General features: G+C 31.3%; 1 protein-coding gene across 1 annotated transcript in view; it reads left to right on the plus strand.

The window, feature by feature from the left end:
- LRRTM4 (leucine rich repeat transmembrane neuronal 4) overlaps positions 1-23,126 on the plus strand; it is a 1,027,999-nt gene that overhangs the window by 317,948 nt on the left and 686,925 nt on the right.

The raw sequence follows: 23,126 nt of genomic DNA on the forward strand, positions 1-23,126 counted from the left end.
TCTTTCCTTCCTTCTTTCCTTCTTCCCTTGGTTCCTTCCTTCCTTCCATTTTTTTTTTTTTTAAATTACTGGACATAGATCACTTTTCATAGGTTTTCTTAAGTGCTAGCTATTTGTATGTAATCAGAATAATACTTAAATACCATGTTTTGGCTATTTCCCTGGCAACTAAAATCAGGTCATGATATTGTGGATGATTTAGCAATAACATAATGACAGGCATAACAGGGACTGTTTGTCAATGTTGCTGTCATCCCCAAAAGAAATAATGTGTATTCTTGTTAAACTTATCCAAAACTAAGTGATGCAACTATTTATAAATAAAGTGAGAGAGATTTGAGTTCTGGATATTTTCCCTTTCTGTAACATTAGCTTGAAATGAAGGCATTCCATGTTACATTATTCTCATTTTCATGAGAATGTATTTGGATCCAGTTTCTGATTATTTAATTTTAAAGATCACTTATAGTATCATGCTTAGGAGTAGAAAATAGCCACAGATTTCCAACCTGTTGATAAGTAGTACTGGATGCAAATTGTTCTTTGTGTGGTAAAATTGATCAAAAAGTACAAAGACGTGACTGCCAAGGCCTTGTTGCTGGAATAAAGTAATAGAAAGAGAAAGTTCTGGCAGTGTGTTGTCTCAATATATGATTTTAGAGGATTAGTTTTTCAAAGGAAAGTTTTCATGAGTATTGAATGAGTATTTTTCCTTTTATTACTAGTTATAGTAGTTGGAAAAAATAATTTGCTCTTTGATAATATATACCCAGTTTTTCTATAGTCCTAAAGGCAGATGCTAATGAAAATGTTTTCAGACAAGGCACTGAGTTTGAAATATTCTCAAACCTAGTAGAATTTGGAATACTGAACTATTCTTTACAGAGTTCATTTTCTTCTTTCTGTGTATAATTGAAAATAAGAAAAGTAATCCCAAATAATAAATCCCTAAGAGAAACCTGTATGAGCATTTGACCTTAAAAATTAAAGAGAATAAAAGATTTTATATAAAAGTCTTAACAAGTCTTGATGCTTTTATTACAGGTTGATATTTATATACTATACATGAATATTAGTAAAACAAGTTCATCTTGTTTTATTCTAGGTTCTCTTTATATTTTGAGATCCTTTTAAAGGCTAATAATAGAAAAAGAAAATCCAGGTCCATTCATTTTCTCTTGACTTTTATAGTAGAAAGGTGATTTTTATTTAGAATAATCACCAAGAAAGAAGAAAGATTCTTAAAGAACTAGGACTTGAGTATAGTGATTCTAAAACTTACAGAGCTTCAGTTCCAGAGATTATTCTTTCAAATACCCTAGGCTTTACCATGATAGGAACAAAATAAAAGCATGTTTTATTCCATAAAAGCGTGTTTCAAAACACATGTTGATACTATGTATGTTTTATGGAGGGGAGTTTATGTTCATGGAATTGCAGTGGCATTGTTGGAGTTGAATGTGGTGTTAGGATATTAAATAATGAAGAATTTAATTAAATTTTGTAATGAAGAGAATTGAAATGGCAACCTTGCTAAAGTAGATCAAACTCTCCATGCCCTAAAAAGTGAAAAATGATAGGCTATCCATTTAAGACCATTAAGTCAAGGGGTCCAGTGAAGCTAGATTTGAATGAATGTTAACTTGTTTTGAAACACAAACATGTAAGAACATTGCAGCAACCACTCCCCTTTTCTGACAGGATGTTCAATCTATTATAGTTACAGGTAACAAAGAAATGAGAAAAAGCAAATTCTTAGAAACTGTGATGACAACCATAACTTCTCCTTATGTCTTTGTCACCACAGAGTAAAACTTCTCCTGTTGAGAAAATTTTTCTACAAAATGAAGCCAAGAGAGAGGAGTGATTTGTCCAAGTTTATGATTTTTTTTAAGCCTATAGAGGTATGCTGAGTTTTAATCTGGTGTTTTTATAAACCTCACATATCAATAGCTTAGAAAAATAGTCATTAATATATTTAAAATATAATTTTGTGAGGTAGGGTTTTTTTTTTTAATTCAAAACACCAAACTTTACCCAATAAAGCCATAAATACTTAACTAGAAAATTTAGCACTAAATGCTAATTTTCTAAGATAGTGCCTTGGAAAAAAACTACATTAAACTGAAAATTCCACTTATACAACAGTTACCATGATCTAAATACAGTTAAAATATTCGTTTTGTCTATTTCTTTTAAGAAGAAAATAAAAATATTAAGACCCCTAATTAGAATGGTGCCTGTGAGCTAACACACAATATAACATTCATAAGTGAATAACTTTGGCTCTATTCTTTGTAAGTTATAATTTTGAAAATTCCACATGCACATTCTATGCTAGTACTTTGAAGGAGAATATTATAATACCTTAGGCAGTAAAAATCTCTTATATCTATAAAAGAAGAACAAAGAAGATAGTTCTGAATAATTAATATGATATATGGCACAATTCTAACAGATATTTACATCTCAATCATCATACCTTGAGTGGAGCAGTGTGCTTGGTTGAACTCAATCATTTAATTTGTCTGTCCTCAATATGTACTCAGAAAGAACTTAAAGCCAAGAGGATACAGCTTTGCCTAAAGCTTAGTAAATTGTTATTAAGAGAGAAAATAGCAAAAAAAAAAAAAAAAAAAGAGAGAGACAGAGAGAGAGAGAATTGCAATACATACTTTTGAAAATAGTTTGTGAAATTTTGTGCAGCTTTATCTCGCTAAAAAGTATTACAAGAATTATGAAGTTACTTTATTATGCCTACCAAAATTTTACTTTAAATTTATACAGAACAAATTTTGACTACCTGTTTTTCTAGGATATGTTGTATCAACTGAAAATAGCAAGGATCTTTATAAAATTAGTCATTGTGAATATAGGAGAGGAGAGAACACTTTCTCTTGCGAATTTAAAATGGAACTGGTGAAACCTTAAAATGAATAAATAATTGAAAGTGGTTTCTAAAGAAATCCTCTATCCAATGGATTTTACAAGTTAACTAATTGAGATATAAAATTTAGTGATCCCATAATGCTAATAGGGCTACCATTAGGAAAATAGGAGTATAGGTGACATTAGATATTTATTTTCCAAATATTTGATATTTTAGTAAACAATTCTTCAAAATCAAGTAAAATATATATATAATGGTTGTAATTGGGCTTATGTTATTTTCTTTCACTGCTGTGCATTAGGTGGTATAGACCATTTCTAACACTTTATATTTATTAAATGTATTATGTCAGATCCTAACTATTGATTTAAGAGGGATTATTAACGTCTTTTTACACTTTAGAAATTGGCATTTTAAAGTATACTAAATGAGGGTGCCTGGGTGGCTCAGTCATTAAGCGTCTGACTTCAGCTCAGTTCATGCCTGGAATTGAGCCCCACATAGGGCTCCCTGCTCAGTGGGAAGCCTACTTCTCCCTCTCTCACTCCTCATGCTTGTGTTCCCTCTCTCGCTGTGTCTCTCCCTGTCAAATAAATAAATAAAATCTTAAAAAAAATAAAGTATGCTAATGAATTTCCAAGAACTAAAAAGTGTAATGTGTTCAAAGAGGATTTCTAAATGAAGCAAGCCCAATATCCTTGAGTTAACTTATACTTTACCAATACAAAACTATAGAAAATAAACTTCATTTGGGTGGCTTACTACTGCTGTGTTATGTCAAAATGTATAATGGAAACTCTGCTTTGTATATTCACATAACGTATATTTATGTGTGTGTATATGTGTGTGTTGTATGTATGTATGTGTATGTGTTCATATATACAGAGAGAGAAATATATTTCCATTAAAGTTCCTTCCTGTTTTGGACATTTGAAATATTCGTGAAAGAATCTTGGGTTGTTATTATCAGAATTTGTTCGTCAGGGAACATACTTCTTAAGAGAAGTGTTTAAACCTCTCTAAAATTATTAGTATTTCATGTTTAGATAGTCTTAATGTTCTCCTTTTTTTCAAAAAACCGAATTTAAGCTACACATTGTCATTTTTGGTGTGACTCTGGGCTAGTCACTTCCTTTCTCTGTGATCCATCACTAAATGAGTATATGCAATTAGCACAATATATCCCAACTCCAAGCATTCCTTAGACTAGTGAACTTTGTAAACTCTGTGGTCATTTTCAGGATTAAAAGGGCAAGATGGGATATGGAGGAAAAACTGAGTTATTTATATTCATTGTCAGTGAGAAAGAAAGAACTTGAGTTAATAAAAATTGGCATGCTCAGGTGAGGAACATTATAATTTCTTTATGCTTGAGGGGAAACTTCATAATACACATGCATGTGTGCATATGCATATATGCCAGCACACACACACAAATTTATGTATCTTTTAAATTCTGGCAAGTAACTAGTTACTTTGAGAGCATTTAAAATATGACTGATTTTTTTTTAAATCTATTGTCTGAATCTGATTCAATTACAGTCTATTTGTGAATAGAGCTTTCATTAGAATATACAAATGGTAGTGGGAAGAGTGGACAGTTTCCAAGAAAGCCTAACATAGTTAATTTAGGAAAGATTTTAAACTGATGATAAGGGCTTCAATTACTTTTTTAGAATAGTTTACATTAGCATGTCATGGACAAAATTTTACTAAGATTCCAAATTGACAAGTCTGACTACATATGGGCTTAGAAATGTACAGCTTTTGACACACCCCAGTGATCTTCATATAATTTTCAGAATTTTTCTTCTTGAGACTTCTCTGTATTCAATAAAAATCTACTCATCCTAGTCTCAGGAATTACACTTATAGATAGCTTTATGCGTTGGAAGTTGCTCGGTAATATTAGCATTGGGGACTTAGTGACTCATCAGAATTTTCATGTCTCTAGAGATTCATGAATCACTAAATCAAAGTGAAAACACTGGCAACCTGTGTATCATCAGACAGTGGGAGTTTTGAAATATTAGTATGACCTTTGGATCAGTGAAAAGCATGAAATGATGTTAAATATGCTTTAAAAATTAAAATTGCTTTTTATAGTACCAAAAGAAGTATCATTTATCAGGTCAATTTAATAAAATCTCAATATTGTTAAAATGAAAGAGAAATTATGATGGTGTTTTTCTTAGGTGCTCCATAAGCCATTAAAAATTTAGCTGTAAATTAAAGAAAGTTGCGAAAACCACACTACTTCCTGTGGTATCAAAATCATTAGATTTTTTATAACTGCTTTAATATGCTTAAAACTCCTCAATATATGCAAACACTATGATTCATACTCTGCTAAATAGTTCAAAAATAATGCTTTCACTGTCAAGAGAAATTAAGGCTTAAGCAAATGTAGATGTGGGAAAATATTTTTAAGAATAAGATGTTTGACTTTAAGTCAAATCTTATATACTTGTAAAGCTAAGGTTTGGGAAGTGAAAGGGTGGTAAAACTGATATGCATTAACGAATGGTTAAAGTAATGGTAAGAAAATTTTTATAAATTCAGAAAAAAAAATCTTGTCCAAAAATTAAGTTTGACCTAAAAGGAACACATTGAACAAGAACTGATACCTGACCAGATAAGTAGTAAACACATGCATAACTAAATAAGATTATGGTATTTAGCATTTTTTGTACAGGCCAATGATATCTCTATATTTTAATATATAATGATTTCTTAAATATATACAAAAGTAACTTGAAATACAATTGTATTTAAGCAGCCACGTGCAATTAAAGACCTATATATCCCACAAAAATATTTCTAAAAGGCTAAGATGTATATTGTATACAGATATTAAAGTAATATCAATTATACTTTTCAATAGATACTACTGTCCAATTCACATGAATTGCCTCAAACTAAATATTTTGGGGAGACATTTAAAACCATTTAGACATCATAATTTTGTTTCTCTGTCATTTATCATGATTGTTTTCGGAATTTTTGGATGCCCATATCACCATCTCTTGGAAAGTTCTATTCTCTCCTTTACTTTAATCTTTTAAATATTTACTGAATTCTCAGTCCTCAGAAGGGTAAAGATATATAATCATTAAACCTAGCAAGAAGAGTCATCTTTTTCTTTTATTTTTTTTAAATGCAAATTCTTCTAGTAGAAGAATGTTACATTACACATTTTTATCACATTGATTTTAAAAGAAAAATTTAAAGAAAATAACTATAATATTAAAACAAAATTTCCTGTGTAAATGTATAATTTTTATTTTTACTTAATATTTCAGTGGTTGAAATCTTCAGATCCCATTGAGCCTAAAAACTAAAAAAAATTTTTTTGCAGTATATTTAAATTTTCAAAGCAAACAAGCTAAAGTGAATATAGTTGGATTTGTTTAAGAAAACTGACTCTTTTTTAGGATCTCATAAGCAAATATGTACTTCCAAATAGGAATGTGTAGAGTTATGAACTGATTTCACTTTTGGGTCATTTTCAAGGTTAGTGCAAAATTATATAGATGTTAATTTTGGAGTAACAAATTATTTAGACAAAGAGGAAAAATACCTGAAATTATTTTATTTTAGAAAGTCAGTTCTATTTAATTCATATTCATGGTATATTATCATTTTAAAGGTTAACAATTTTGTTTCACTGTCTTCTTTTAAGATGAAGTATTATCAGATAAAGCACTGAAATTTCACTGATTTTTAAAAGCAAACAAGAAACAGTCTGAGTTTAAATTCTGTGCTTGTTTTTAATTCTTCCCTCCTCTCTCAGGTCACATTTACTGAAGCATTGGTTCTTTCATTTTTTCCTAGTGATCTAATTATTTGCAAGGGTTGGAATTATTAAAAGTTGATTTCTTGTTTCCTTTAAGTAACTCCTATTAAATGTGCTTATGTTCAAACGAAGCCCTGAAAATATTGCCTGTTTCTTTCAGCATAAATTTAATTATTATGCATTTCATTATTAAGGTTTTGATATTTACAATTTTAAATTGACACCAGCATTGTTAAATAACACTTAAAAAAGAAATAGAAATATAAATTAATTGTGTCTGAGTCTTTTTTAGTATGATCTCCACAGATGAAAAATTGTTATTTTCTTCTGTGTTTATAGGTCTGTAAAAGTAATAGCAGAGAGGTCAGCCTTAAAGTACTTTAGGTTGACGGTCAAACCATAGTATGGACCAAAATTGCATTGGTCCAGTGGTTAGATCAAGGGGTGAAAAGAAGGTCTGAGATATTTGAAACGGACTCACTTTACTTCTGTAATATTGGACAAGTAAATATGTATCTGACCTTTCTGTGATATAATTTTCCCATCTATTGAACTGGGATAATAACTTTCCAACTAACTTGTGGAAATGATTAATGAGCTACTATTTGAAAACCACTCTGAACTCCTCCATAAAAAGCTTCAGTGTAAATATAAATGATTATTAGCCATAAGCCCTACTGTCTACTGAAAAATGCAAAATACAATGTGGCTGTATTATTTTCATTGTTATTATTAGTTATAATGATGGTTATAATACTCCCTGATGTAGAAACAAGTGTTGTGGTTACATTTTTACTAAAGTGAATAATAAACCTGACCTTTCAGTCCCTTGTCTGAGCTGTAATTTAGTTTGGGTACCAGACACACTAATATATAAATAATACCTCAGAATTGTAAAATACTCCCTTGGCTGAACATTTTATTCACATTTCAAAGAAAGTAGCATTTACAGTTCTTTTATTAGTATTAACTTTAAGGAAAAAAATGGGTTATAGAAACAACTTATAAATTTCCATTCTGATCAAGTATTGCCCTTCAGTTCATTTTCTTAACCAGTGGAGGCAGCTTTAGTTTTCCCCAAAGTGTTTATGCATAACAAGAAGTTAATATGTATTTTTAAGACCTGATATTTCTCTAGCAAAAATACATAATATTTAATGATTTGATGTATGTAAGTATGTATCTTGGTTTAATATAATATGGGCTCTTATTTTTGCATAAATAGATTATTATATAATTCCTATTTTTGTCCCCATACTTGTAATATATTTTAATGTGAAATACATTTCTTTTGAAGTTCCCCCATGGAATAATACCTCCTGTGATACCATTGTGTGCTGTGAAATAGAGGGCACATTAGTGCATGTCCTTAACAAAAACAAATGCCCCACAGACAAAAGACAAAATTTTATCTTTTCTGGAGAAATAGTATGTTATTTTCATGGTGATTGGAAATGCAGAATTATTCCAAAATGAGGATTCTTCCAGTCATTGAATATGTCTATTCCAATTATGTATTCTGGAAGTAGGGACGTAACGATAGGATGGAGCCATGTACCCACTGGACCCACTAGACCCACTGTGAAACAGATCTGAGCTAAAACTCCATCAATCACCATGAGCCCCTAATCTAACTCTGAGACCACAGTGATGTTTTGGATCTGCAGGAATTAGTGTCACTTCCAAGTCAGTTTCCAGTAAGACCCCAAAACTGATTACACCACTTTGCCCAATGCATAGTCACTTTGTTAAATAGCTGTTTCTCTCTTTGGGAAAGGCTAGGAGAGAGATTGAGTATACATTTTGACAGTGTAGCTTTGTCTTTCTTTCCTCAAGGGGATCTGACCTTTCATTTAAATGTTTCTGGATCTGCAAACTGGCTCAAGTCTGGGAATTAATTATGGGGCCATGGCACTGTTCTCGTGATTCAGGTTATACTTCTGTTCACTTGACTTAGATCTGACCTACTTATACTGATCAAGTGGGAATTAGTACTCAAGTACTTTTTTCCTAGGGACACCATGATCAAGTAGACAACACCACGGATCCTTTGAGTCACATTATTTTGATTACTACTTTGACTTTACTGTCTCTTATGGTATCTATGCCTATCTTGTCTTTGGCAATTAAGTGCTGACACTAGGCCCATGCCAGTTGGGGATCTCATTTTTCCTCTTGAAGTAGGAATGGCAGTTCAGCTGTAGCTATTTCCACTGTGATTTCTGACCTGCAACAAAGAGTTACCACAGAGTCATTAGCCCTGAACTTACTATGCTCAACCTCTTTCCCTTCCCCAGTTGCCAGATAGTCAATCCATTTCATACACTTGCGATATGGTCTACAGAACTCTAACCAGAATCTTTTTTTTTTTTTAATTTTTGAGAATCACTGCTTAGATTCTAATCTTGAGATTTGAAAGGTAAAAGAATGTTATTTATAAATACAATATTTTAACCTTTTGCAAATCGTAATCTCTTTGGCTCTCTGTGTTTCCTCAAATGACTGGATGGTAAAAGCTGACTTTAAATCAATATTCCAAATTTATGCTGCTTTAATTTTGGCGTAGCATCTTCCTTGAATATGGAGATACAATTCTCCACCAAAACATGAAGATTGACAAAGATCATTGGCCTATAAAAACAATAGTATCCATTTCTCTTTCTCATTGTGTTTCTTACTGAAAATTTATCAGAACATAATTATTAACTACATATGCAAATATATTATTTTATCAATGACAGAATATTTCTATTTTATAGATAAAGAAAATATTATTTAAAATATTAGGTACAGCTTTGTACATTTACCTAATGTATCATGTATTTCCATTATTCTCTAATTATAAATGAATGCTTTTTTTGAAAATGTTGAAAACATGAGGTTATTTATAAAAAAAAACAAAATAATTATCAAAAATTTTCACTATGCAGTGATAATACTTTTAAAATTCTGCTATTTTACTTCTACTTTATGCACAGATAGTGTATCGTGGGTATTCATAAAATCAACTTGGCATTGAAAACTGTATGTATAGATTTATATATTGTTACTTTAAGGTTCACATTTTCTGATGAATAGAATAACGTCTTAAAATACTGTATGTTGAAACTACAGTCCTCAAATGTGCCATCTTTTACTTAAGGCTTCTTTTTTGTTGGACATTTGTGCTGAGTTATTTCACTGTTGGAATAGTTCTACAGTGACCTCTTTGTGTAGGTAGGTAGAATCCTCGAAGAAAAAAGCATAGCCAAAAGAATGAAAACTTTAACTTCTTAAGCCATATTGCTACATTACCCCCTCAAAAATTTATACCTATTTGTATTAACACATGCACTGTATAAGATTTAACATTTCACCACATATACCAAAATTATTTGTTGTCTTCATTAAACAAGTTGACACATTAGTTTGTAGAGTGTAGTATTTACATCTTTAACCTTAGTGCATTCGAATTTTTTGTGTGCAATATTCTGTGTTGTTGGATTTTGATTTTGAAATATGATATATGAACAGTCCATGAGGTCAACAGTAATTTTCATGTTCTCTTGCATTGTTTTTATTTTTAGAAAGGCCTTCACATCCTGTATGTAAGTAAACATTCACTATGTTTGATCCTTTCCCCTATAGGTTTATTTTTATATTTAATTCTTTAATATACCAAATATCCTTTAGATATAATGTGAAATACAGACCTAACTTGTATTTTCCTCACTAAAGAATTAGGATTTTGTCAGTGTGTTTTGCCTAATATTAATGTAAAATTTTCATATATCCATGTCATTTTTGTGGTTTCTAATTTTTATTATGGATTCACTATTCTTGTGTAAGAAACATGTTTTATGCTAATATGATTTTAAGATATTTTAGTTTTTATAAAGGAGTCTTCTAAATTCCACATATATTTTAAAAAACTGTCTTGGTTATTTTTTTGCTATTTTTATTTGAAATAAAATTTTGCATGTCTCTCTTCCTCCCTCCCTCTCTCTCTAACCTTTTTCTTCCTGAATATATACACACATGCACATGCGCTATCACACACAAATGCACGCACACATGACTGGGATTATGTGGATCTATAAATCAGTTTGGAAATAATTGATATCATATTAATTGGAAATAACTGACAAAGAGAAATATTCTGGATGACATAAAAATATAGAGCACAATTTGCATTATCTATTTTTTTCATCCCCAATAAAGATGAGTTGATTCGCTTTATTTTAAAATTCTAATGCATATATAAGATCATAAGTGTATAGATACATATAAAATTAATATCGACATTTTGACCAAATCCATTAATTTTAGGAATTAATTACAAATTACAAAAATTATAATTACAAAAATTAACAAAGTTAATTTTTTTGAAATTGCTAGTTCAAAAATAATTTTGTAAAATACAAAATGTTTTGACTTTCTAATTGTTAAATTTCATAGTTTTCTATTTGTATTGACTAAATCTAAAATAGCAAACAATTACATTGATTCTAAGCAATATTTTTGTTTCTCATTTTAATGGGACTGCCTTTTGTGTTTTTGTCCATTTTATCATTCTATTTATTCATTCACTTATCTATTACACAAAAATGTATTGTTTACCTACATTAATAGATATTAATGGTAGGCTTAATGCTTGTGTTTACAATACCATGTGCAATACTTTGTTTTAGGTAATAATTATTTATCACGTTTATCATTATACTTATAGTCTCATTTATAAAATACTCATTATCAGGATGGACATTAAGTTTCACTAAATGACTTTTGGAATTTTTTTTTCTCCTTTTTGTGAGACATATCTTTCCCTCCCAGCTTTCAGTTACTGGCTTTATGAATTACATATTTTATTTCCTAATTTTCAATGTCATTTACATTTCTGGAATTATAGCATTTCATAATATTCTTTCTTAAATCAGCTCTCATTGAGTTTAGTTTTATTTTGCTTACAGTCTTAAAATTTCTCTTAAAAGGGGAGGAGGGTCAATATTCTCTACCAGTTGAGTTATGCTTAGTAATATCTCTTTTTCTAGTTCTGAGATGGTTAAAATAATATAGACATTATCTTTTCCTTGAAATTTATAAAACAGCCACTGAAAACTCCCTTTATATTGTCCCTTTGGGGATATAATACTGAAAAAACATAGATTTTATTCAGATTTGTTTGCCTTTTGCTGTCCTTAAATCAGAATGTTGGATTACAGTTTCCTGGAAAAATGCCAATATTATTGAAAATGTAACATATATAATAATTTTTATTTTATGTAATAATCACTTATTCTTAAGCATCTTCTCTGGTCATATATTTGTTCTTTCAGTCTCTGTGGACCACCGTACTAGAAACCGTAAATGAGGCAGGTGAGTTTCTTTGATCCATACTCCTGAAATCCAGAATAAAACCCTTAGATCATTAGATATTAGATGCACTTTTTCCTTAAGAGTATGAATTCCTTACAGATGTAAAATTTCTTTAGTCTAATTTTTTTTGTATTTTAGTTCTGTTTATTTTGTTCATAATTACTAAGGATTTTCAGGTTTACTGATATTTTAAAAAGAATTGGAGGAGAATCACCTTCAAATTTTATCAGTGTTCTTTTCCCCAAGGTATTAACATCACCTTTGTCTAAATGAATGCCTCTAGCAGTGCACTCTGATGTTCAAGTAGTTTTACCTTATCATTCTTATCTTACCTTTTACTTTCTTAAAAAGCCACATGATTTCTTTACTCTGATCAGGGTCAGCTAAATATTTGTGTAGAGGACCAGATAGTAAATATTTTAGACTTTGTGGACAATATGTTTTCCTTCACAGCTACATAACTGTGCCATTGTAGCATGAAAGCAACCATAGAAAATATGTAAAGGAAAGTCACATCTGCATTCCAATAAAACATTATTTGTAAAAACAGGTAAATGCTTTCTCACATTTTATAGTTTGCTGAGTCCTAACCTAGATCATTGTCATAGGCTTTTAAAGCCGTTGGAGTCTTACTCCTCGAAATAAACTGTATAGAAGTGTCTCCTAACTGGATATCTTCCTCTATTATTGCCCTTTCTTATTCCTCCCCTTCATGGAAAATCTTTCTGAAAGATTCTACCTAAGTCTGCCTTTCCTCATCAATCATTTAGTTCTTCAACCCACTACAGTCTGTCATCAGAGCTGTAAGCCATCAAAATAGCTCTTGCTAAGTTTGCGACTGACTTCATTAACACTAAATTTGATGACTATTTTCTTTGCTTTACCTTGATATCTTAACATTCAACACTTGGACATCCTTTCTTCTTAAATGTTCTTCTCCTTGGAATTCTATATAGGGGCCATTCCTTTTCCATTTTATCATATTCCTTTTTCATATACATTGTAAACTAAATATTATGTTTTCCTTATGGCCTCATCCTTGCATTTTTTCTACACCCCTACATTCATTCTCTCTCTCTCTCCCTTCTTCACTCTCTTTTTCTCTTTCTGAATGAGACAAATATTTTACCACTTTTTTTACTAGTAAAGTTATTTTTAATTGCTTGACCTCTTCTCTGAGTTCCCCATATGTATAACAATTTTCTATTTGGCATCTGAATTCAAAGATCTGATACTGTAACCCATTTGCAAACCAAACCACAATCTTCTCTTCCAAGCCTGCCTTTTTCTTTCATTGGTCCTTGTCTTGTGAATGAAACCATACATTCCTGCAAGTCAGAATCAAAGGAATCATACTTGACCCCATCCTTATCCTTACACCCCATAAAAAAATCCATCATGAAGTCCAGTTGATTATATGTTTTAAGTATCTCTTGAATCCATCCCTTCTGTCTTCACTGGAGCCACCTTTTTGTCTTGTGTAGTCTCTCTAACTGATCTCTTGCTCCAAAGGATGTGTTCTCAACTTTACACACAGGTGCATTTTTTGAAATGAAAGTAGATCACTTCATTCTCCTCCCTAATATAAAGCAATTTAGTGGAGTCCTGTTCTTAGAATAAAAATGAAAACACTTAACATGACTTAAAAGCAATGACTAAACTGACCCTGCCTTTGCAGATTCTTTTCACATCACACTCCCCTTGCTCTTATGTCTCCATCCCAGGAGGCCTTCACACTCTCTACTCCGGCCTCCTTTCCTTTCCCTCTTATTTGTCGTGCTCTCTCCTTTGGCAACATCATTGTATAAGCCTATACCTAGGTACTACTCACTCCACCTAGTTAATTTCCATTCATCAACCCCTCAAGAAGCCATTGCTGAAATTCTTGTACTGTCAAACCACAGAACTTATTCTTGGTCATCACCACTTTTTTTTAAAAATAATGATTTGATGAATATCTTCTAATTCTGTCTACTCAAGGGCAGATAATATATGACTATTTTTGTTTGACTTTATATCTCCAGTGCCTCATTTCTTGTCTTATATGTTTATTGAAAGAATATTTACTGAAAGAATAAATGATTGCATCCCAAATTTTACATCTCTTCATTATTTTCTCACTTTAAAAAATAATTAGATTCTCTTCTTTGAAAAGTTTCTTCACAAGTTTTTTTCTGAAAAATTAGTAAGTTTATTTCATTATTTTAAGTTTAAAACTATGGATTAACTTCAGGGTATAGATTTTGAAGTGGCCCATTTTTTAATATACATTTTCATCACTGGCTTTTTTCATCAATATGCTATTTTATTATACTATTCATGTTCAATATGGCAAAAATGAGAAAAAATACTTAATATAGCTTTTTTTTACCATTTTCCTGGCATATTTCTGTATTTTTGTTACATAAACAAAATCAATTTTACAAATTATTTATAAGCTGTCATTTTTACTTTATTGTAAGCATAACTATACATTAATAACTATTCATCTACAACATAATTTTAGTTAGTGGATAATATTGTATATGACTTTACTGTACACAGGTTTTGTTTTAGTGGTTGTTTTGACATTTTGGGAATAAAGAAACTTAAGATGGCCACTTTAACACTATGTCTTTCTACATAGACTTAATGATTAAAAATTTATAATGATATTTTAAATTTTGGCAGTAATCTTTTCCAATTGAGATCAAAGGTTTTTTTTTTATGTTCATCACTTTACTAACAATATATAATTTCTTACATTTGTTTGGCCTTTGTATATTTTACTTTCTGTATTTTATGTTCCCGTTCTTTGCCAATTCATAATTTTATCGATTGATTTTAAATTAGTTGATTAATCCTTTTGCTTCTATAAACATCATAGATGGTTTTTTCATAGCTTGTCATTTGTCTTTTAATTATTTTAGGTGGGATTTCTTACTGTGTAATTAGAAAATTAATTTCATGTATTTTAATTCTATATTTTATTTTATTGTTTCTGACTTTCTGTATGGTTAACAAAGGTTATCTCCAAAAAATATTAAATAAATAATCACTTTTCTTTTCCTCTAACAGTTTCATGGTTTTATTTTTTGCATGCAAATCATTAATTCAGCTAACTTTTGTTATAAAATATGTTACCCACTTTCCCAAACTCATTGGTCATTTACTCACGGATATGGAATGTTGTATTTGTGAACTTACAAAACATTGAATACTTACAGATACATATATTGTTTTATGCATAGATATTTATATGTTATGTGCATAGATAATGTATTCACATATGTTTCCATATATATACAAATACATTCTCTTATTAAATTTTGAATTTTCCTAATCCTTTTATTATATTGCTAATTAATATAATAGATTAAATTATGTTTCATTATTCATACTTTAAAAATATTTTTGGCTATCATTTTCACCTAGTTTCTATATTTAATTATAAAAGTCACTATTATTTACATATATAAAAGTGGTGCTTTCCCTCTATCTTGTTTTCTTTTGCCTCTTATGCTTTCCAGAACCGTATTTTAGAAATAAATCATTGTTAACACTTTGCTCTGTATTATTCTGGATATTTTCTGTGCATATATAAATGAATACATTTTTCTTCTCAAATAATACTATACTAGCTGTACTGATTGAAGTTCTGTTTGTATGCTTTTGGATTTATTTGTCTTATGTAATATATCTTGGACATTTCCCCATGACAGCAAATAAAAATCTACCTCTTTGTTTTAATTTATTAAAATGATTCTCTAGTGGTAGACAAGTGAGATGTTTGAGGTTATGGAGATGAACTTTAGAATTATTATGTCAGTACTCTAATAAAATTTCTTTGATACATTTTTTGGAATTGTGTTTTCTTAAAGAATAATCTGGAGTAAATTAATATCTTTTAAGTTCTGAATCTTTAATCTTGGACTATGATAAAACTCTAATTTCTATTTGTGAATTAAGTGTACTGTAAAATACTAAAATATTCTGCATAAAGGAAAACATTTATTTCTCCCTATATAATAATTCTTTATGTTTGTTCCCAATATGAATATAATAAGTTTTTTTTAATATAATAAGTTTTTATATTTCAATATTCTCTTCTATCTGGCTTTTGCTCTGATCCATCTAATGCAGACTTACATGTATATGTGAGTGGGGTTATTTTTTAATGTTCATATTGTAATCAAAACAATAATATTCCAAATATTAATTTCAGTTGTATTTCAGTATATTTTCTTTGGTTTAATAAATAAGACATTTTTATCCATTATCTCTCAACCTTGCCAGTTGTTAAGCTTCACAGATAGTCTTTATTTTATTGGTCAAATTTCTGAAATGATGTTGACTAATTAGGGAGCTCTGAGGGTGCTCAGGAACGTTCTCTTCTCTCACCTCTGCAGTAATTTTGAGGAGGAAATCATTACTGTGGAAGACTTGATCCCACTTCGAGGAATGTTCAGACTGACTGAGAAGTGTTTATAGTTGACAATAAGGCTCTTCTGGGGGGAAAGAGGCAATAATATAGCCTGGCAGCAGTTCTCCAATGAGTGGGAAATAGACAAGATGGTCCTGTATCATTTTCTTTTTTAGTATATTTTTTTTAATTAGGTTACCTCTAGCTGTTATTATTTTCTGATTAGAGAGAACAAGGAAGCAAAAATAAGCATGAGTTTGGGGCAAAAAGGAAGGAGGTCTGTTAAAATTTTTCTATGGATTGTATTTAATGAAGGGTTAGGGATAGGATTAGAGCAAAAGAGACAAGTATCCTAGGTAGTATATGAAACAGCATGTCTAGATAAGCAAACATTAGGAATTAATGGGACTATGGAAACCTGTAGTTTGCAGAGTATCTATGGAAGCATTCAGAGTTTTAACACTTCTAGACAGATAAAATAGATTTGATCCAAAGTTCTCTTTTGGTTATCTAGTTAGAATGATCGATTCTAGCTTTCAAGGGCTGAAAGCAGTCTTTGTGATTTACCAGTTTACCAAAGCTAGGATTAAGAACTAAAACCATGGTGGAATTAGGGATCTGATGAAGATTTTGTTGAATTCTTTATTCTCATCATGCCTTTATCTCTTTGCATCGCAGAGACACAATTAACATCTAGCATAGCTGGGCAGACTCAGGTAAGTGTGTAGAGAGCTAGAACCAGGAAAATTTCCCTTGTTGTCTTATAAATGCTAAGGTAACTCTACTTCCCATGGATACATTTCCATAGAAAAATAGAAAATCCTAATGTAGGAAGTGATCCTGTAAAGGGTTTCTCAATATTCATACTCTTGATATTTGGGATAATTGGTGGTGGAGGAGATGGGGTCTGACCTGAGCTTTGTAGGAAGCATGACTGTCTCCATTAGACATCAGCAGCAACCCCCTTTTTCCAGTTGTGATGGCCGACAGTGTCTCTGGATGTTGCCAAATAACTCTCTGGGGGTCTGGGCAAAATCAACCATGATTGAGAACCACTAATATAGTACTAAGAATCTGCTCTTGAAGGGGCAAGGGATACATTTCTGTAGCCTAGGAAGGTTAACTAGTGATCCAAAAACTTAAAGAGTTTGATGTCATATTTAGAAAGGGGGTGGGGGTTATCTATGCAGAGACTTATGCTCACTTCAAAATTGAGGGCATTTCTGTGTATAGGATTTTAATAAAGTGGTGTCAGGATTTTGCTGATGATAAGAATGGCATGCTTTGCTTTATTGTGACTCTTAGCCAAGGTTAAAGTACTGACAAATTTCAACAGATAAAAATATTCTAGGAAAGATAGAGAATGAGGGAGAGAAATGAAGGTATGGGGAAAGAAAAGGTAGGAGGGAAAGAGAGAAAGAAAGAGGGAAAGAGAATGAAAGAAAGAAAGGTAAGAAAAATGAAGAAAGAGAAAGAAATGGTTTTGTTAACCACCATAGTAGTATTGCAGGGCAAGAGAATTTTGCATGAAGAGAAACAATGGTGGGAGAACTTAATACATGATAGGAAAAAAATATATCTTCCCAGAAATTTACTGAGTAGTTGGGTTTAGGAAACACAAATAGCACCCATCAGGCATAAGAATATTTAATGTTTGTTAGTCATCAGTGAATTTAAGGCCATGACTATGTTTGTTTATCTATGTACAGAAAGGAGGAAAACCGTAATAAGGTTTGTACACTTATTTCAATGAGGAAGAGCTGCAAAGCAGGAATCAAGGGGAAACTGAAAAGCAGATAAAAGGTTTTCAGTATACCAAATGAAAATGTATAGGAAGGAACTAGCCTCAGGAAGAACTTGGGGACTAACAGACATTTCTGTAATTTTCTGCAATCTCTAAGAAGATGGTTTCTCAGATGACTTGCTCTATTGGAGGAAGCAATTTTCACGGATGGTAGAATTTTCTCCTATTATATGGGAGAGATACGGTTAAACTCTTGATGAAAGATTTCTTCCAATTGAGTTTTAGGTTCATGAGTAATGAAACTTGAACAAATGTCATAAACTGACTTGTACCATGGAAAGGCTGAAATTAAAAATAAAATGATTTTTTTTCCCCCTTAGAAACACTTTGGAGTCAAAAAGATTGAGCCAAAACATGAGCCTTGCCATGTTTAGCTCTGAAATTATAGCTCAGACTGGTTAGCCTATGTTAACCTGTTTTCTTATTTGTAAGATAATCCTGCTGTGTGTATGTTACAGGGTTTTAATACAGCCATTACGTATTAAAAGACGTAACAGTCTCTGGCACACATTAGGTTCTCTTAATGAATGCTAGCTATTGCTGTGATATTGTTATTATTCTTGTAATATTCTACCTCTTCATCCAGAAATCACTAATATTCTGTGATGTCTGTTAAATTACCAGCGATTTAAGCATAGAACAGAACATGTGGTATTATTTGGGAATGCACCATTATATATATGATTATAAATATTCTTCATATACATATTTAAAGTTCCATATAAATCAATGTCTGTCTAGTTATCTATGTATCTATGTATCTGTCATCTATCTATCCAGTGTTTGTGTGTGTCTGTGTGTATGTGAATGTAGATGTAGACCTGGACTTAAAATATTTGTCTTTTGACTTGTTGAAGCCATTTGAAAAGGGTGATATGGATATGGAAGATATGGAAGAAGGCTCTGGAAAAAAAAAAAATCCGAACTGCAGCCAGTATTTACAGGGAATAAATGCCTATAGTAGAAAAGGAGAAAGGTTTCAAACCATGACCTCAACTTCAACTTAAAAAAAAAAAAAGAAAAAAGAAGAGCAAATAACCAGAGTAAGCAGAAGAACATAATTGTTATAGATGTCAAAATCAATCAAAAAACAGAAAAGTAATGAAATTAGTGAAACTAAAGGTTATTCTCTGAGAAAAACAATACAACTGATTAAACTCTAGTCAGACTGATCTATAAAAATAACCAGGTGGTGGGTATTGGAGAGGGCACGGATTGCATGGAGCACTGGGTGTGGTGCAAAAACAATGAATACTGTTATGCTGAAAAGAAATAAAAAAAATAATTAAAATAAAATAAAAATGTGAAAAGAAAAATAAGCTGCAAACATACACATACCAATATCAAATGTGAGAGTGGTGGAATTTCTCCAGATTTTAAAGATATTAAAAGCATATTAAAGAAATATTAAAAAATTTTTTGATGACTTGGACATAACTTAAAAATTCCTTGAGAGACACAAAGGTACCTAAGTTTACTCAGGAAGAGATAGAGAACCTGAATATCCCTATATCAATTAGTTAAATCAATTAATATTTATCAAATAAATTAAATATGTACTTAAAATCCTTCCCACAAATGAAACACCAGGTATAAGTGGTTTCACTGTAAACCCTAGAAAGAAATACACAAATTCATTCTACACAAATTGAAGAAGATTAAAGAGAAAATTACAGAGGAAGAAATACTTCCCGACTCATTTGATTAAGCCATCACTACAGTAACACCAAAAGCAGACAAATTACAAGGAGAAAACTATAGGCAAAATACATCAAATAAAAATATGTGCAAAAATTCTATAAACGTTTTAGGAAGCCATACCCAAAAAATACATAATCATGACCAAGTGAAGTTTATTTCAGGAATGTATGGTTGATAAACATCTGTGTATCAATCAATATAATTTATTATACAATTTAATTAACATATAATTGTCTCAGTACATGCAGATAAAGCATTTGAGTATATTCAATATACATTTCTAGTTTAAAAAAAAAAAAAAAAGCAAAACAAGAGTAAAAGGGAACTTCTTCAGCCTGATAAAGGACATCTATGAAAAATCAACTAGTAGCAATCACACATGATAGTGACAAATCAAAGCTTTTTTCAACAAATATGTCTTTTCTCACCATCTATTCAAAATAATGTGAAAGTTCTAGCCAGTGTAGTAAGGCAAGAATAAGAAGTAAAAGGCATCCAGATCGTAAATAAGAATAAAAACTACTTTTATTTGTAGATGACATGATTATCTATAAAGGTAATCTAATGAAATCTGCAAAAACAATAACAACAACATGTTCCCAGAATAAGTGAGTTTAGCAAGGTTACAGTGTACATTATTACACAAAAAAATCAATTGTTTTACTGTATTAACAATAAAAAATCAAATAAAACCAGTGGTGTTATGATAATATCAAAAATATAAGTTGCTTAGGAATAAATCTGACATGAATGCTCAAAACCTGAAGCTATAAAATATTGCTGAGAGAAATTAAAGAAGTTGTAAGTAATAGGTAAGACACACCTTGATTATGAATTGGAAGACTTAGTACTGTTAAGATGTCAGTTCTCCCTAGATCTGTAGACTTAACACTATCCCAAACAGAATTACAGCAGGCTTGTGTGTGTGCGTGTGTGTGTGTGGAAAATGACACATTGACATTGAAATACTAAAACTGGTACTGAAAGGCAAAGGACTTAATATAATCCAAAACAAATGTGTAAAGGAAGAACCATTTGGAAAGCAAATTAACTTAATTTCAAGACTTACAAAGTTTTGGTATTCAGTACAGTATGGAATCAAACAGAAAGATAGACAAATAGATCAATGAAACAGAATAGAGAATCCAGAAATAAACCCGTACATATATGGACAATTGATCTTTAACAAAAGAGCAAAGGTAGTTCAAGGGAGGATACATAGTCTTTTCAACAATTAATGCTTGATATCCAAATGCAAAAATAAATACCATACCATACCATACCATACCGTACCGTACCATACCATACCATACCGTACCATACCGTACCATACCAGAACACTTCACACCTGATACCAGTTTAATTCTGTGGATCATAGACCTAAATGTGAAACTTAAAACTGTGAAACTTAAAACTATGAAACTTCTGGAGTAAAGAATAGGAGAAAATTTTTTCTTATATATGAAAACAATAGCATGAGCTATAAAAGAACGAAGTGACAAATTAAACTTACTCATAATTAAAACTTCTGCTCTTGGAAAGGCACTTTTAAGGGAATAAAAATAACAAACCACAGATGGAGAGAACAGCTAAAATGGAAATGATGGATCATTCCAATAATTATACTTCAATAAAACATCGAAAACAAACAAACAAATGAGGTTGTTAAAAGCATTTCTGTCTGTAAATTTTAGAATTTGTTTTCCTCTTTTAGATTCTCTATACTCTTAGGCGAAGTTTGGCAGTCTTCTGTTATCCCATCATTATTTTTTTTAAAGATTTTATTTATTTATTTGACAGAGAGAGATCACAAGTAGACAGAGAGGCAGGCAGAGAGAGAGAGAGAGAGAGAGAGAGAGAGGAGAGCGAAGCAGGCTCCCCGCTGAGCAGAGAGCCCGATGCGGGCCTCGATCCCAGGACCCTGAGATCATGACCTGAGCCGAAGGCAGCAGCTTAACCCACTGAGCCACCCAGGCGCCCTTATCCCATCATTATTGACAAGAACAACAGATGTTCTTAGTCACAAATTCTTTACCATGTTAAAGAAATACCCTACCTCTCCCAGTTTATGATTGGTTTATAAGAAATGGGTATTAAAGTTTATCATATAGGATGCTGTATTTATGGAGATGATTTCTATTAACTCATTAATCAAGTAGGCTGACTTTATAAGGTCTTGTAATTTTCAACCATCATTGCTTTACTACTAGAAACTATTTTATCATGGAATATCATGGTAATATTAGCTGAAGTAAATTGGCTATAAAATATTAAGTATTTTGTATCTATATCTGTAAAGAAAATTAATTAGCACTTTTTTTCTTTGTCATTTTTATTACCAGAATTAAACTAGTTTTGTTAAATGAATTGTGAAGCTTTCCATAATTTCTACATTCTGAAATAGTTTAAAATACATAAAAATGGATACTTCATTTATGTCATCTCTAAAACTCTTGGGGTCCTGCGTCTTTTTGGGAAGATGTATTTCTTAGCTTATTTTTATATAACTTCATAGTTGAGGATTTATTATTTTATCCTCATGAAACAGTTTTGAAAATTTCTACTTTTTAGAAATTAATTTTTAAGAGATTCTCAACTTTGCTGAGTGACATAAATAGAAATTTGAAATTTTAGAGATACCCGGGTGGCTCTGTCAGTTAAGTGTCTGCCTTCAACTCAAGTCATGATCCCAGGGTCCTGGGATCAAGTCCTGCATCAGGTTCCCTGCTCTGCAGGGAGCCTGCTTCTCCCTCTGCCTGCTGCTCCTGCTGCCTGTGTGTGCTCACTCGCTCGCTCTCTGTCTGACAAATAAAATCTTTAAAAATTTTTGAAAATTCAAAGTAAAGAACAATATTTACAGTTCTGGCAGTCATTTACTTTGCGGTTTTACTCTCCTTAAATACTGATGTCTAGTGTGCCTACCCTTTTTTTCTGATTTTGTTTTTTAAAAAGTTTGCATGTATTTATTATTATTGAAATGGCTTTAAGAATTATTAATGAGGGACACCTGGGTGGCTCAGTTGGTTAAGCAGCTGCCTTCGGCTCAGGTCATGATCCCAGCGTCCTGGGATCGAGTCCCATCGGGCTCCTTGTTCTGTGGGGAGCCTGCTTCTCCCTCTGCCTCTGCCTGCCACTCTGTCTGCCTGTGCTCGCTCGCTCTCTCTCTCTCTGACAAATA

The sequence above is a fragment of the Lutra lutra genome, chromosome 9 (assembly GCF_902655055.1).
Source record: "Lutra lutra chromosome 9, mLutLut1.2, whole genome shotgun sequence".
Classification (NCBI taxonomy): domain Eukaryota; kingdom Metazoa; phylum Chordata; class Mammalia; order Carnivora; family Mustelidae; genus Lutra; species Lutra lutra.